Consider the following 14,785-nt stretch of genomic DNA (forward strand, 5'->3'; position numbering starts at 1 on the left):
AAGTTCCAGCTCATTAGCGAATTATGTACCATCTAAACAAGAACTTGATTTTTAACATTCGTTCAAGTGGGGTCGGGAAGCAGCATGCATATGCTATAATAATAAATAATAATCATTTTTGTAATATTGATGATGCGATTGGCAGACGACCAGTTCAGGGTGTACCGTGTTTACTGCCCAAAGGCGTCTGGGAGTGGCCCCAGCACGCCCGCAACCCTGAATTAAGAAATGAATATAATATTAATGATTTTTTTTCCTGGTGAAATGGAGCTATAAATGATCATGTATGTTAAAATTCGTACTGCACAAGATTTGATAGGTCAAACGTGGAAACAAAGAAATGAATAGTGAACCCCACTCACACACATTAAATTCATTTAAAGCACTACTGGTGCATCTTTTGACACAAGAGGATTGCAGCCTCCAAAACAAGTTAAGGAAGGAGAGAGGGCCACCTGTCGACCATTAGTGGCATTACAATAATGCCTGAGTACTGTCCCTGGGCCTCAGGTAAATAAAACTAGAAAAAATACAACTGAAAAACTGAATATGATGAGAAACCCATCTAGTAGTACAAATATTATTGGATAAGCACATGCAATACCCTTGGCAGGGGCTAGGGGGTGCTATAGCCCTGTCAGAAATTAGTGTTATTTTTTTTTAATTATACTATTTATCATATTGTGTATTGCATTGTTTGACCAAAGAATGCCAAAGACATCTAATGAAGCCATCTGGGAACTTTTTTAAAATCCTGAAAAATGCATCAGATGTGTCCTTTAGCAGGAGTAATATTTAAACACTTTAAAGTTAAAAGAGGTTTTATAATGTTGACAGTTTCACTTGGGAATCCATTCATTCAATTTCCCACGGGGGAAATTAGGAGGTCAACCATGCAGCTTCTCAGTAAACTAGCAGCTGCATTGTAATATGCATCTCCTGTCTCTCTGGACCATCAATATCTCATCAGCCATCAACATTAATGCTCACATCTGGCCCATTCGGGTGGGAGACCCTCTCAACTCGCAGCTAAGCCCCCCCCCCACGGTTCACATGGGCTCATTAACGGTAGAGGACGGCAGGCAGTTTGACCTCATGGCCAAATGTTGAACGGAGGCGATCCACTTGACCTCGGCTTGCCTGCGGAAGGTCGCTTCCCGGGAGGTTGCTTGGATGGTGAGGTTGAAGGTCGGCCTCATTGCAGGGCAAAGTGCGGCGATCAAGATCCACAGGGATTTTCCGTGGTTGGTCCTACGAGTATGACTCGAGGACAAACGTTTGTTCAAGGTCCTGGAGATGTTAAATTGGGATCTAACCTGTCGACTGGATTTTGGGGGTTCTGGACTTGATGGTTTGCTATCTGCAATTTTGGTCAAGTACATATGGGGCCTCTCACGTTTTACAAATCAAGATGTTAAAATCAGTTCCATTGTTAAAGATGAACACTGATGAAAACAGCAGTCGGTTTAAATCAATTCAGCTCACTTTTAAAGAGACTTCTGTGCATAGGGAGTCAATTCCTATACGAGGGAAGACTTTAACAATGTGTATATGTTCATGAGAAGCAGACAATGTGCCAAGGGAGCCAAAGGGATCACAGAGCAGCAGCAAAGTGACACCTGGCCAATGTGAGCATGTGTTCTCCGAAGTGCTTCAATGCGTCACGCAGCACGAGTGTTGACACTCTCCACCAGAAAAGCACACGACTGTTTGCTGAACCACATCTCAGCGAATGGGCTCATTTGCCGCATTGACAGAAGGTGTGTGTGTGTGTGTGTGTGTTGGGGCGGAGTAATGGTTTCAGTCACCATTGTGATGGGAACAGCGTGGTTGGAAGGCTTACAGTAGGTCAGGTATCTCCAGGAAATTCTGACAAATTTAAAAAAAGAAAAAAGGGAAAACCTTTGACATTTATCAGGTTGGGAGTCTGCAAAGGTCATTGGCTGCTTTCTTCTTCCCCGCCTCATCCCCTCTGGGCGTGTTAATGCCGCAGCATGGGATTCTCGGGAGGGAGTGGAGAGCCATGATGTCCGACATTGACAACATAGGTCAGACGTGATGGAAGCAGGATATCAAGAAGCTTCTGCCTTTTTGCCATGCATATGAATACTGGATACGATGTGTGTGTGTGTGTGTGCGTGTGTGGATGGATAGATAGATAGATAGATAGATAGATAGATAGATAGATAGATAGATAGATAGATAGATAGATAGATAGATAGATAGATAGATAGTTAGATAGATAGATACAACTTTCACCTGCCAGGTGTCCTCACTGGACAAAACAGATAATAGAAAGTTACAAACTAATCCACCTTGAGTCACAATTCAGTGAGCCTGTTTCACAAGTTATGATTTTCGCCCATCATGTTTTTTTAGGGGAGACATCAAATACTATTGTGTCAACGACTATTCGTTTTGTTACCTTGACAACAGTGTGCAGACCAAGGGGGACTGAACAAGAGACAAAAAAGACAATTAAAGTGTTTTCACTCAGGGCAGTAGCACATCACACGCCACGCAGTGTGTATGTGACACACAAACACATCACCAAAGACAAAAGAATCACTAGCAAGTCGACAATGTCACTAACCAATTAAGTATGTGGCACTTTCCAGGAGCTAACTGCTAGCTAACTCTCTGTTCACATTAAGAATAAATGCAGCTCACTTTGAAGGATCAAATCAATAGTATTGTCCAATTACTGCAACAGATGGCACACTCAGCTCCAAAGCCACCAAGGACGGCGGCAAAAGAAAAACTATTGTGAATCTAACAACAGAGAGGATAAATAAATGAAGAGAGAGCAGAAGTAACGTAAATTGTCATTTGAAACGACATTTGGAGGCGGGTGCATCCGTCCGTCCCCAGAGGCAAAGCCCTATTTTTTTGCCTTTGAACACAAACTTCATACACTCCCGACGCATTTGATGTTTACCGAGATAGAAATGATTCATTTGTCGAACACGAAATCCCTGCTGACTCGCTCATCAGGTACTAGATATATCAGGCTGTTCTGGTGGCGCCAGTCGGGTCACCGTGACACAAACAAAGTGCTAAGGTATATGAGATAATCATTTCCGCAGACTGCTTTGGAAATTCAGTTTAGTGACAGCAATGTTGAGCGCCGCTGTCCATGGTCCTGAACCTATTTGTTTACATGATAGTCTATCACTGGGAATCTGAACTAGAAGCACCCTTGCAAGACATTTGCAGTACAGTGTACGTAATCATCAAACTGAAATATTCAGTACCATGGACAGCACCACTCAACACTGCAGCTGTTACTAAAACTGAATTTCCAAACGTTCTAATTTAGGCAGACACGTTGGCACCCATCAGAACTTTTGGCGGCTGGTTTGGAAATTCAGTGTAGTGACTGCAATGTTGAGCGCCTCTGTCCATGGTGCTGAACGTATTTGATTTACATGATAGTCTATCACTGGGAAGCATCTCTACAATACATTTGGAACTAAACAAACACATAAGTAAATACAGTGTGCGTAATCATCCAACTCAAATATTATATATAAAGCAAACACCTTCAGTACCATGGACAGCGTCACCCAAGCAGCTGTCACTAAAACTGAATTTCCAAAACAGACTCCTATCAAATCCGAATTGGGCACTTTAAAAAGACACTTGAAATCGTCTGTATTTTAGGAAGTGATGCCGGCACTCGCACAGCTTCCTAAATCCCCTCCAAGACCAAAGATGGATGCTGAAGCACGTTGTGGTCCAAGGCTGGCCTTCCCTGCTATTTGCATTCAACTCTTGTATGGCGGTCGCAGGACACTGTGATGATGAATCTGCCAGCGTGAGACACCCTGCTGGGATTTAATCAGCGGCGCTAGTTGTCGCGAGCCATTGCTGTCATCATGCTCATCAGAAGCTAATTTACCACATGTGGTTTTGGGCACCTAACTGCAAATTAAAGTAAAATATTTGCCAATGGTGCTTCTCATCCGCTGCACTTTCTCTTCCGTTTGTTACTTTGCACAAATATAGAGAGCACGCAAACTGCACACAGGCAGGCCGTAGCTGAGACTCGAACACAGAACCTAATAACCGTGAAGCCAGCATGCAAACCACTGGCTCAAATTCCAGCACCCCCCTCATTCATTTGCAGCCCGAGTCATTCCTTGCGTCTTCTCCTGCTGAATATTCACACATGCACACATTCTTCCTCATACAAGAAAATGCCAATTTACACAGGGCGCGCAAAACTTCTTTCATCCAATAAGCCAAATGCAAATGAGTGGCGGCAAAGAAGGTCAAGCGCATTCAGAAGCTTCAGTAAAAAGGCTGAGAATGAGCCGTGGCTTGTGGCGCATTCATACTAAATTTTAAACTTGATATTTGAATTGCTTCTTTATGGGCTAGCAATTGCTCTATTTTTACATGCAAAACTTTTCCTTTCAATTCCTTTCCTGGACACGTTTAAATATAAAAAAAAAGTAACTGCAATGTGAATCGATGATTGACAGGTGCTTATTTTGAAAACGTTAATGACAACGACACAAAAGACGCAAGTCCAAACAGCCGGAACAAGCTACCGAGGAGATAATTGTTTTTCTTCCCCCTTCCTGCTTTTGATGAACATCTCTTTAGAATGCGGCGGCGATGGATTCGAAGCGGATAAAGCCAGGTGTTTACATGTGATTGTGCAGACAAAAGATTTCTTTGAAGGACCCTCTCCATGGCATTCTTTGTACGCTTTGGAGTGAAAGGTTTTAATGGCCTTCCTGTGTTATTCTCTACCGTGTTATGATGACTTGATTGGACTCGAAGCCTTCTTTTACTCGTGCGCGGACCTCGTGTTGTTATGGTAATTCTCGTGGAGTAGATTGCACGTCGATGGCTGGCTGGCTGCTCCACTCGGACGCAGGCAGAGTATCATCGCAAAGATAATCAATAGCGCGGCACGCACGCAGACGCTTCGAGAGACCACGGCGGTTACCTGAGAAACGACGAGTAGGATGGAAGGCGCCGAGAGGCCCCCGGGTGCCGTTGGGCGCCTCGCTTGGTGGAGCTGGGCTCGTTTCACGGTTGCCCATTAGCTGGCAGAGCCGCTCCCTCCACCTTGCCTCGGCGAGGCAGGCCATTCAAAGTGCTTTACACAGCACATAAAGAAGCGGGTAAACAATATAAAATAGAATAATCGCCTCGCGGTACTTCGCCTCGATGCACTTTACAACCGACGTTCCTCCAGAGACCTTCCATTGGTCATGTGAGAAACTGGGCTTTGGTTTAATGAATGGCATCAAGGCCAGCTTCTTCACTTACTCTATAATGCGCAATAATATCACTGGAAGTTGACTTTGAACTTATATTGTTATTTTTATTGTTACGTCGACAGCTCGACATTTATCGCCCAAAAGAGTTTTCCGTAAACGCATCAATCTGGATTAAGGATCGAACGGATCACTAAAGGAGAATTGCGGCTTCATCTTTTCTGATCGCCGCTAGGCTTTAAAAATTTAACAATCGCCAAAATGTCAACTAGGGTTACGACATGGAAAAGGATGGAGGTGGCTTTCAAGCTCCTTTGTCTGGCGTGTGTAATCTGCAAACACACGACTCCAAATTGCTTGGAGCAGACAAGGGGAAGGGCATGGGTGGGTGGGGGTATTTCCCACATCACCAGAGAATCTGGCAGTGGTTGTGTTGGCAGCTAAATGCTTTCTTGCTTGACTATTCACTTCAGTCCACTTCAGCTTGCTCGCTCCCAATTCTCCAAGTCCGCTGCTATTTTTTTGTCTTGGTCCCGGTGGGTGTCTGTGTTGTATACTTCTCGGTCCCACAGAGCACAATGCGATTGCTGTCGCGCATTGTTGTTTTCACCACACTTGTTGTGGGTATGTGTTTGAGATCAGCTTTTAAGATTATTAATCAATAAAATAATAACAATAAATAAATAATATATATATTATATTAATAAAAATAACAAAAATAATAAATAATAACATTAATTTAATTAATATAGGTTTATTAATTGGCTTTGAACGTAATATCAGAAAAGTAGTAGGAGACGAAGAAAGAGGAGAAAGACAGAGACATTGAGAGAAACAGGACAAGACAAGAAGCTCATGTTCGATTATGGATAGGCAGGAGAATGACGTGATGCATGAGCAAATGTTCGTCTCGTACTAGTGATAGATCTGATTGTCATATTAGTCGACTGAGTACTCGTGTGAGCTTCCAAATCAGCAGACTGGACATCACCAAAATCGGTAGGGCAGTTCAGACAATCAGAATTTATGGACTAAATCATTTCAATGAGAGATCAGTTCTTGGTGACTCGGTGTCGGTTTCCAACGATATAATGAATTTTTTCCTCCGCGAGTAAGTCTCACATTCAGTTCACAAGTAGCCTTAAATAATGATTCACAAGATTGCTCAGCGGCTTAAACTAATTTGCCAACCGGTGGGGTGCGTTTAATCTGACACTGTTACGCTGGCGGCGCACGCCCCGCCGCCTCGGGCCGGCGGTGACGAATAGTGTTATTATTATTATTGAGTACGGCTAATAGGAACAGCACTCATCCATCCCACTTGGCTTACTAGCTCCTCCATCACGGCCTCTTCTGCAGTGCGGAGGGCAGATTCTGCACAGACCTAACGACGGAGGACATCTTCAATCACCCTTGGGGTCAGGCTGTACAGTTCAGTTCGCACGGTGAAGGAGACACATTATATATCTGCTCTGTGATGACATCATCACCCGAGCTCGGGCCAACACGTCGCCGCCGCCATCTGCTTGGCCCTCGGGAAGTCCATCGGCCTCCCACGGCTGCCCTTCTGACATCCCAAACTCACATCAATGCCGGTAATGAGTGGCCGACAGCTGCCTGATGGACCCCGTGAGTCACTTTTGGTAAAGGCTCGATCATCAAACATCCATCCATCCATTTTCAATAGCACCTGTCCTCATTAGGGTGGCCGGGGGCGCCGGAACTGACTTTAGGCGAGCCGGGACTGGTCGCCAGTCATTTGCAGAACTAACTCAAATTCACATGAATGGACAATTCTGATGCTATAATAACAACCTGATTTGAAGCCAAACTGTGTGGCAGATCTACTAACCATTTGCATGCTGCCAAACAGGAGATCCTATTATGCATTGTGTGCTTTAAATCACACACTACCCAAAACATCGATTTAAAAATGACTGTTGTAGGGTACGCTATGTTTAATATTCTGGTCGAATACTCTCATCATTACTGTACATCATTGCCTACCCATGGTGTATGTGGATCAATTGAGGAGTTACAAAATTCAGCCTACAGATGGCAGTGTTTAAAAGCAATCTCAATTCAGCAGCAGCAGCAGCAGCAACGCATGTGGGAAATAAATATAAAAACCTTGCAGAAAATATATGGAAGACATTAAATTACAGACAAGGTTAAAGAGAGACAGAGAGGTGAATGCCCAAATATTAGGTAGTGACACAAAAAAACAAGTATTATAATCTTTGAATGAGTTTTGTGATGCGGATTTTGTATTGGGCTATAGGCAGGTGCTCCAAAATCATGATCACATTTGTGCAATTACTTCCTGCGCATTGATAATGGCGCAAAATAAAAGCTCACAAGTACGCACGAAGGAACACGGGCATACAAAAAACAACAAAAAAACAGTCCGGGCGTAAAAATGCATTACAACGCCTGGAAGCTGAGCCTGAGGATGACGCCACAGGAGGCGTGGACGCTCCGTGAGGCGCACACGAACTGAGGCGTGCGTGCGTGCGTGCGCGCGCGAGCGGAGAGAGAGGGGAGAGAGGAGGAGAGAGAGAGAGAGATTAAATGTTGGCTACGCGGGAACATGATCAATGCCACAGTTCTGCGGGAGGTTTCACTCGATGGAAGAGAGAATGCACGCCGCTGCGCGCACCACTTTGCCGGGCTGCCACGCGTAAAAGCCACAAAGCGTCTCCACGCGTGCACACGCACGCACGCTGACCTGACCGGGCGTCCTCATGCGTGAGTCTCGTCATCTTTCAAGGTGAGTGCAGCTCTTGTATTAAGTTAAAAAAAAAAAAAATCCAAGTTTGTTAGGGATAGGACTGTGAGTGGTCTGATGTGCATCAGATTCATTTGGTGCTTTTATGGACTCTATGCTGCCTTGGGGGAAGGATTTTGTCCCGCTCCTCTAAATGTGCATTGATTAATCACCACTGTGCATGTGGGATCGACACACACTGGGAGCACTGGGATGGAGATAAAAAGCTGCACAGGCACAGTCCAGTTGTGGACGTGCCAAGCTCCCCAATGTTGACCGGTGCACATGGGTGTCATTTAGAAGGGATTTGCACCCCTTGAAAGTCCTCTTTCTTCCAACCTCCTGGGTTGGCCTTATCTGGACAGGCCAGTTGGAGCTGCTTCTATTCTTCTTGCTCTTCTTCTTCCCGGACCCCTCCAGAGGGGCTCGAGAAGAGGAAGCAAGAGCGATGGAGCCAAGTCGACGGCCTCAGCCGCAAAGGCAGCAAGCCTGCACTTTTATCAGTCGATGGCTAATTTTAGAATTCAAATGAGAATGGGAGCTGAAGTTGGATTTGGGATGAGCAGAGTTCATCTGAGCGGTTTTAGCCTGGATTTTACACAAGCTGCAGGTCCCATATGAGTCCAAGCCTATTGGAGAGGATATTTCCATGTATATACATTACAAGTGGCACATAATCAATATGACTGTTCTAATGAGGGAATACGGCATATAAAATACAGTGCCTGATTTTGATCCAAATTTGGGCTTTATTCGCATGACTGAATGGTTGTCCAAAAGTCAGAATTAAAAAATAATGAAGTCATTTTTAAAGAGATGGAAGTGGTTGTTTTGACAAGAAAAAAAAATATTATAAGAATGAAGGATTTATTTGTAATTTTACGAGGTCATTTTTAAAAGAGAAGTCGTCATATAATTATGAATGAAGTTGTCATGCATGTATTCCATCATTTCTTTTATGGAGGAAAATCGTAACTTTTACAGTTTGAGAGGGCTGATTTCGTTTTACGCCGTTTTCATGCCCAGTTGTGTCACTTGACAGCGAAACATCTGAGTTGCGTCACTTGAAGCGTGCCGAGTAAATCCAGCCGGAGTACAGCTAAATCAGTGACTAGAAATACATGATGGGATTCCTCATTGGTATCGAATTAAAAATCAGTTGTCAAAGAATGTTTTCAGAAGACAGCAACTGGCTGTGCATTCAGACGAAGCATAAAAAACAGCTTCTGTTGCATTTTTTATCGATCTCTTTGATCGTGGAGCCTTTTTTAGGTGGGTGGGTGGGGGGGGGTCATTTCTATTTATGAAGTCATTCTGAGCGCACTACCTCCCGGTGAGCATGCATTATTTTGTCATCCTGAACTTGGAGGTGATGCCAGATGACTTGCGTCCTTGAGAACATCTGTCTGTGTCATCGGCGGTGAAGGCCATCTCTCTGATGCCCATTAAAGGTCGAGAAACGCAACAGAATTTTGAATTATACCGGTTCAATCAGTGGCATTGATGCAGGAGGGGTGGCGGGAGGGGGGGGGCTGATGTGGGTGGGTTGGGGCCGGGGGGTTGATGTGGGTCAGCAGCACAGGCATTAGTGCATCAGGCGAATTAGTGTATGTAACACAATTACATGGTGTGTGAGTGCACAGCGGCGGCTACTACTACTATAGTCATACCCCAGCGTGCTACCCCCCCCACCCCCCAACCGCCTCCAGAGCATCCACACCTCCCCCAAACTGTGAGGCCGTTGCCCACTGAGAGGCTGATTAAACTTGACCGTTAGGATGCTCCAGCCCAGCAAGGAGGAGGAGGAACAGTGTTAGTGTAGTGGCGTAACATTAAGTACACCTGCCTAATTTCATAGCACACAATACAGGAGATTGACCTGTTAACAAAAGTGTGTGTGTGTGTGACTGTGTGTGTATTATGCTGGCTGGATGACATTTTTTAACAGACAGGACTGTACCATTTGTTATTCTGGGGCAGGGGGAACACTTTCATTGTGACTGTAAAAAGGAATAACTTGGTTACCAAAGTATTTTTTTTTTGTAAAAAAATTAAATAAAAATTGAAGAGCTTATCCCTATAATGTTGTGAATAGGCGAGGCTGGGCTCTAATATTCGTGCTCCGGGACGGGGAGGAAAGCTTTCATTTGGGTAACCTAAACCGATTTTGAAAATGTGAAAGTATGTTTTTCAACTTGATATGATCAACACAAAGCAACACACACAATTGCGAGTCTCCTCCCACAAACGACGTTAACTGTCGTACTAAGACTGACCTTTTAGAGGGGCCAGGGAGCCACCGGGCATTTATACTGCAGCAAAGTACAGAGAAGAGGAAAAAGTAATGTCTAGGCCAAAGTTTGTGAACCTATAATCCATATTGAAAAGGTTTAATATTCATGATTGATAGCCCTGAATATGTGTGTGTGTGTGAATCCCTCTTAAACTCCCACGCCGCAAGATTATCGCTCATGATAATCTTGCCATCTGAGTTAACAGATTGGAAGAAGGCTAGCTCAAATTTGGCCTCATTATTGTAATGAAAATTTGGATCTAATTTTTATTCAATGAATTGTTGGAATAATCAGGAGTATAAAATATTTTACAAATATTTAATATCGTATAGGCCAAAAGTGAAACAAATCATGATATTTATAAAGGCTCACATTTTGTACGTGACCAGATGATTTTCAACCTGGAGGAAGGTTGCAAGTGGGGGTGACATTAAGTGTGAGCGGAGGCAACGAGAGGAAGGAGAGGCAGTGAAAACGTGTGGAAAACGTGCGGCTCACCTGCCAGATGGCCACTCTGGCTGCTCAGCGTGCAGCCAGAAGAACACTCTGGCAAAATGTCGTCGCCAACCACCAAATTCAAATTGTTCCGACAAACACTTCCGGAACTTTAGTCATAAAACAAGCAACATATGATCATCGAAAGCACAACAAAGCATAATAACTTGACTAATTTCTGGAGTGGCTCCTCTGGGCAGTTGGGAAGGCGGGCACGCTTCAGAAAATCTTTTTTTTTTTCTTTTTATAAATAGATTTCATAGTTCGTGTCTCGGTGAACGTTTTAACTTCATACTGTGAGATGAGCGAAAGGGAATAATGGATGGCTAACACTCAAGTGAAAAAATGATGATGGGGACTTTTTCAGAACATTTTCATATAAATGTATGAAAATGAACTTCAGCAATCGGTCCATTAGTTGACTAATTTGAATCGAATAGCTGTAAGTACCATCGGGTGCTTCTGTCCTAACAATAATAATCATGATAAGACCATCTTGCACTTCCCGCTGTCCTGTGGCTATTGTAACTTGACATCTGTTCCATGCCATACTGCAGCTACTTTTAATCAGCCGCTGGGGAGTTTTCACGGAAATGTTGCTAGATTTACCCTAAAAGTCAGATTAATAACTAATATGAACATTAAAATAATGAACCAGTTGACCATGTTGTAAATATGGCAAAATGGGGGCAAAATCCCAACAAGGCCACATGATATCAAATATCACTTGTGAGACTTTTAAGCATTTTTTTCACACTTTAAAAAAATTGGCAATTGTCTTCAACAACGAGAAAGTGTGTTCTGGGAAAGCTGGAACGGAACCTAAAAATAAGCATGCTGGGTCGGCAATGTTCCCGAAAACGTCTTATGAATACTGTCCGTGCACATATTCAGTCAAGCTGGTTGGAGATACACCTAAATCTTGATTTTACTCCATTCGATCGTACCTGACTTTCTGTCACGGACCCCAATTTTTTTTTTGTCATACCTATAATTTCAAGCAGTATTTTGAACGGGTGATATAAGGACCGTACCAGGCGTAATGACGAGCGCATAAACCTTAGCGCTAGTGATTTCAGTGACCAATTTAAAGGCGTTAGATAATAACAAGTCGGTCTGTTTGATCTTTATGAGGAAGAAAAAAATATTTCACTCCCCACAGTTCCCCTCAGTGACTATAAATAGTGTCATTTGTCAATAAAATTGTAACAAATACACCTAGGCATACAATTGTAACCTAATTAACATATTCCCTGGGGGTCCCAACCCCCCCAAGGGGCCCATTCCACCATTTGAGAAGCACTGCCTGAATAAATTCAGCCTCAGTCGAAAATCAATGGCCCACATTCATAATGCAAATCATTAAAGACTAAAAAAGAAGTCCCTGACAGCTGACCATGGGAGATAGTCTCTTTTCTTATTAGTAGCCAATCCGGCCACAGAAGGGTCACACCTTGGTGACCAAATCCAGGTGTGATTTATTTAATAGATGTGGAGAGCTTGAAGTCAAACGACTGTCCCGAATTTTCAACACCCGTGCTTTTCATTGCTTGCCGGGTTGTTTTATCATCTTCAACTTCACAACATCGCCGAGCAAGTTTGTGAGTGGAATTAGGGACAATCCGGGTTGGGCCTAAAAAGACCAGAGCAACTGTCGGGGAAGATAATCCGGGTTGATGCGTATATTTGCACAGGCTTCGGATGAGTGGCCGCTGCAATGGTGTTTGCTGTGCGGATTAAATGTTAAAAATGGCTCGGGGAACGGCAGATGCTTAGTGGGAATGCAAGTAGGCTCGGTATTTGGCGAGTAAGAATTCTCTTATCTAATGAGTTAAAAAAAGGTGGCTTGAAAATATTCATTCATTCGTCAAGTACGGTGAAACCATCACAATCGCAAACTATCTCGACTACGTTTGGGAACAAATCGTAACACTATCAGTTGGCAAAGTGATGCGTGACTCAAAATGTATTGCCTACAATGTACAATCAGTATTATTGTCTAGTAATCGGTGATCATGATACAGTCAATATCATAATGATATTGATATCGTTAGGAAGATATTGTGAGACCACGAGTATCCTTGGCTAAGGATTGTGCTAACGTTGGTATCATGATACCAAATCTGATATCAGAAAATATTGGGAAAGAATTACGATACGATCAGTATCTTTGGCAAGGTATCATGATACTGTAAGTATTTTTGGGCAAAGTATAGTGTCGCAGTAAGTTTTATTGGAAAGTAGATAAATGTACTGCTCGTATCCTGATTGTATTTCTATCAACTGTTACTATTTCTGCACTTCCTTGCTCTTCTTTCTACAAGTGAGCAGCTGTTCCTTTTGTAATTTCTTTGTCGATCATCACATCTCGCGCCAGCTATTTCCAACCTTAGCGTCATTGGCTATACCAAGTCGTAAGGGCCGAAGGGGGGGAGGGCGAAAGCGAGGACGCGCACAGGTGCTTCCTCAAAATAAAGCCTTTGATTTTGCTTGTATGCGACAATGCAGGATTTATGGATCTATGGACATATGCACGTCACGGCTTCACAGGGACGCACGACAGCACCGAGTTTGATTATTTTTCCTCGCTGGGGTGCAGTTGCTGCCAAACGTAATGGATTTCCCCCCGGCAGGTCCCAATGATTTATGCATGCGAAGGCAACGCGGCCCAGCGAGCTCATAACCGAATCAGTCTGGGTGGAAATGTATCGTTGTTGAACACGAGAGCAGACTGTCAACTCGAACAAACCCCCCCCCCCCCCCCCAAATCTCAAATCTGCAGCCTGAGTAGTGGACTGAGCCTAATAAAAATGGCTGTTAAGGAATTGGAGCAGTACAAAAGACTGCTGCTACGGTGTTCGTCCTCAGACCGGCGAGCGAGGTCACATTTCAGATCCTTCTCGATTTAAAATGCGGTTCCATTCCTACAGCGGCAACGTATCATGAATTTGCACATCAGTCGGAGTCATTATGCTTTATAAGAAGTTCTCTTGCTTTTCCCTCCACACCTCATGTAAGAAATTGTCAAATGTGTCCTGTGAGTGTGACTGATTGACCCTTAATGAGGATAAGCAGTATAGAAAATGGATGGATGGACAAAGCTCAAAGCCAGAGCCCAATAAAATGGCTAATCGCAACTTGGACTTCTGCTGTCATGCTGGCCTTTAGGCTGGAGTGAGAGAATTCACATTTCAATCCTTTCTTGCGCAACGGCGGTGTCCGCAGATCTTTTTTTGGTGGGGCCTCCGTGGCTCAGCCCTTTTCGCTCTCGCCCGTGCACTTAAGAAACATTAAAGATGATGCGCGGTGAGCAGCTGATGCAGCAGGTGATGCATCACCACCACCACCACAAACGCATTCCTTCCCCTTCCTTCTCCTTTGCTGAATTATAGAAGAGTTGGGGTATTCACCACAGAACCAAAGGTCACTTTGACTTTCCATTCTGTCGCTCATCGCCAATGCAACGCGGGCGAGAGAAGCCCGCTTGAGGTCACCATTAACCGGGGAGGGCCGACAATGAGATTTATGGACAAGCGGAGACAGATCCCGGGAAAGAGGAATGGGAGGAGAACGGCCACGCATGGCTAAATCCGACTGTGGCAGCCGTGCCCTTCATCTGGCCGCCTTTTCCTAACAGCAATTTCAGATACAGTCCTGTATCTGCATGTATAATGCATGCGGGCGCAGATAATGGCATGCGATGCTGGGGGGTAGCTGTTGGGAGGGGCGGGCAGGCGGGGGATTTCACCGCCTGCGTTGTGGCGATGTGTCGCAATTGTCCCCCTGTGTCACATTTGCCTCGGCCCGACTTCCTTCGAGCATCCTTCGCTTATTACGACGTAGAAGCCGAGCGTGTTGCCATGACATAGTGCCGTTTTACAGCTCCCGCCAGACATGGAGTCCTGCTCTAGCATTGAGATTAGACGCGAGGGCCTGGGGGAATTCTGAAGCTCCAAAAAAAAAATCTGCCGGTGGGGGCCGAAAAGGCAATCAGG

General features: G+C 44.3%; 3 protein-coding genes across 5 annotated transcripts in view; 1 reads left to right on the forward strand and 2 right to left on the reverse strand.

Moving 5' to 3' along the window:
• The window catches only part of phtf1 (putative homeodomain transcription factor 1), a 97,333-nt gene that overhangs the window by 17,150 nt on the left and 65,398 nt on the right, over positions 1 to 14,785 (reverse strand). The window lies entirely within an intron of this gene.
• ora1 (olfactory receptor class A related 1) overlaps positions 1 to 14,785 on the reverse strand; it is a 97,423-nt gene that overhangs the window by 11,448 nt on the left and 71,190 nt on the right. The gene's annotated exons all lie outside the window — the stretch shown is intronic.
• Positions 7,781 to 14,785, forward strand: part of LOC148391309 (plexin-A2-like) — a 57,842-nt gene continuing 50,837 nt past the window's right edge. Inside the window, exon 1 of the mRNA XM_088389832.1 lies at positions 7,781 to 8,004. The gene's annotated coding sequence lies outside the window, so the exon portion shown is untranslated. The remainder of the gene's footprint in view (positions 8,005 to 14,785) is intronic.

This window comes from Syngnathus floridae, chromosome 11, assembly GCF_059516105.1.
Source record: "Syngnathus floridae isolate MCC-2025c chromosome 11, RoL_Sflo_1.0, whole genome shotgun sequence".
Classification (NCBI taxonomy): Eukaryota; Metazoa; Chordata; class Actinopteri; order Syngnathiformes; family Syngnathidae; genus Syngnathus; species Syngnathus floridae.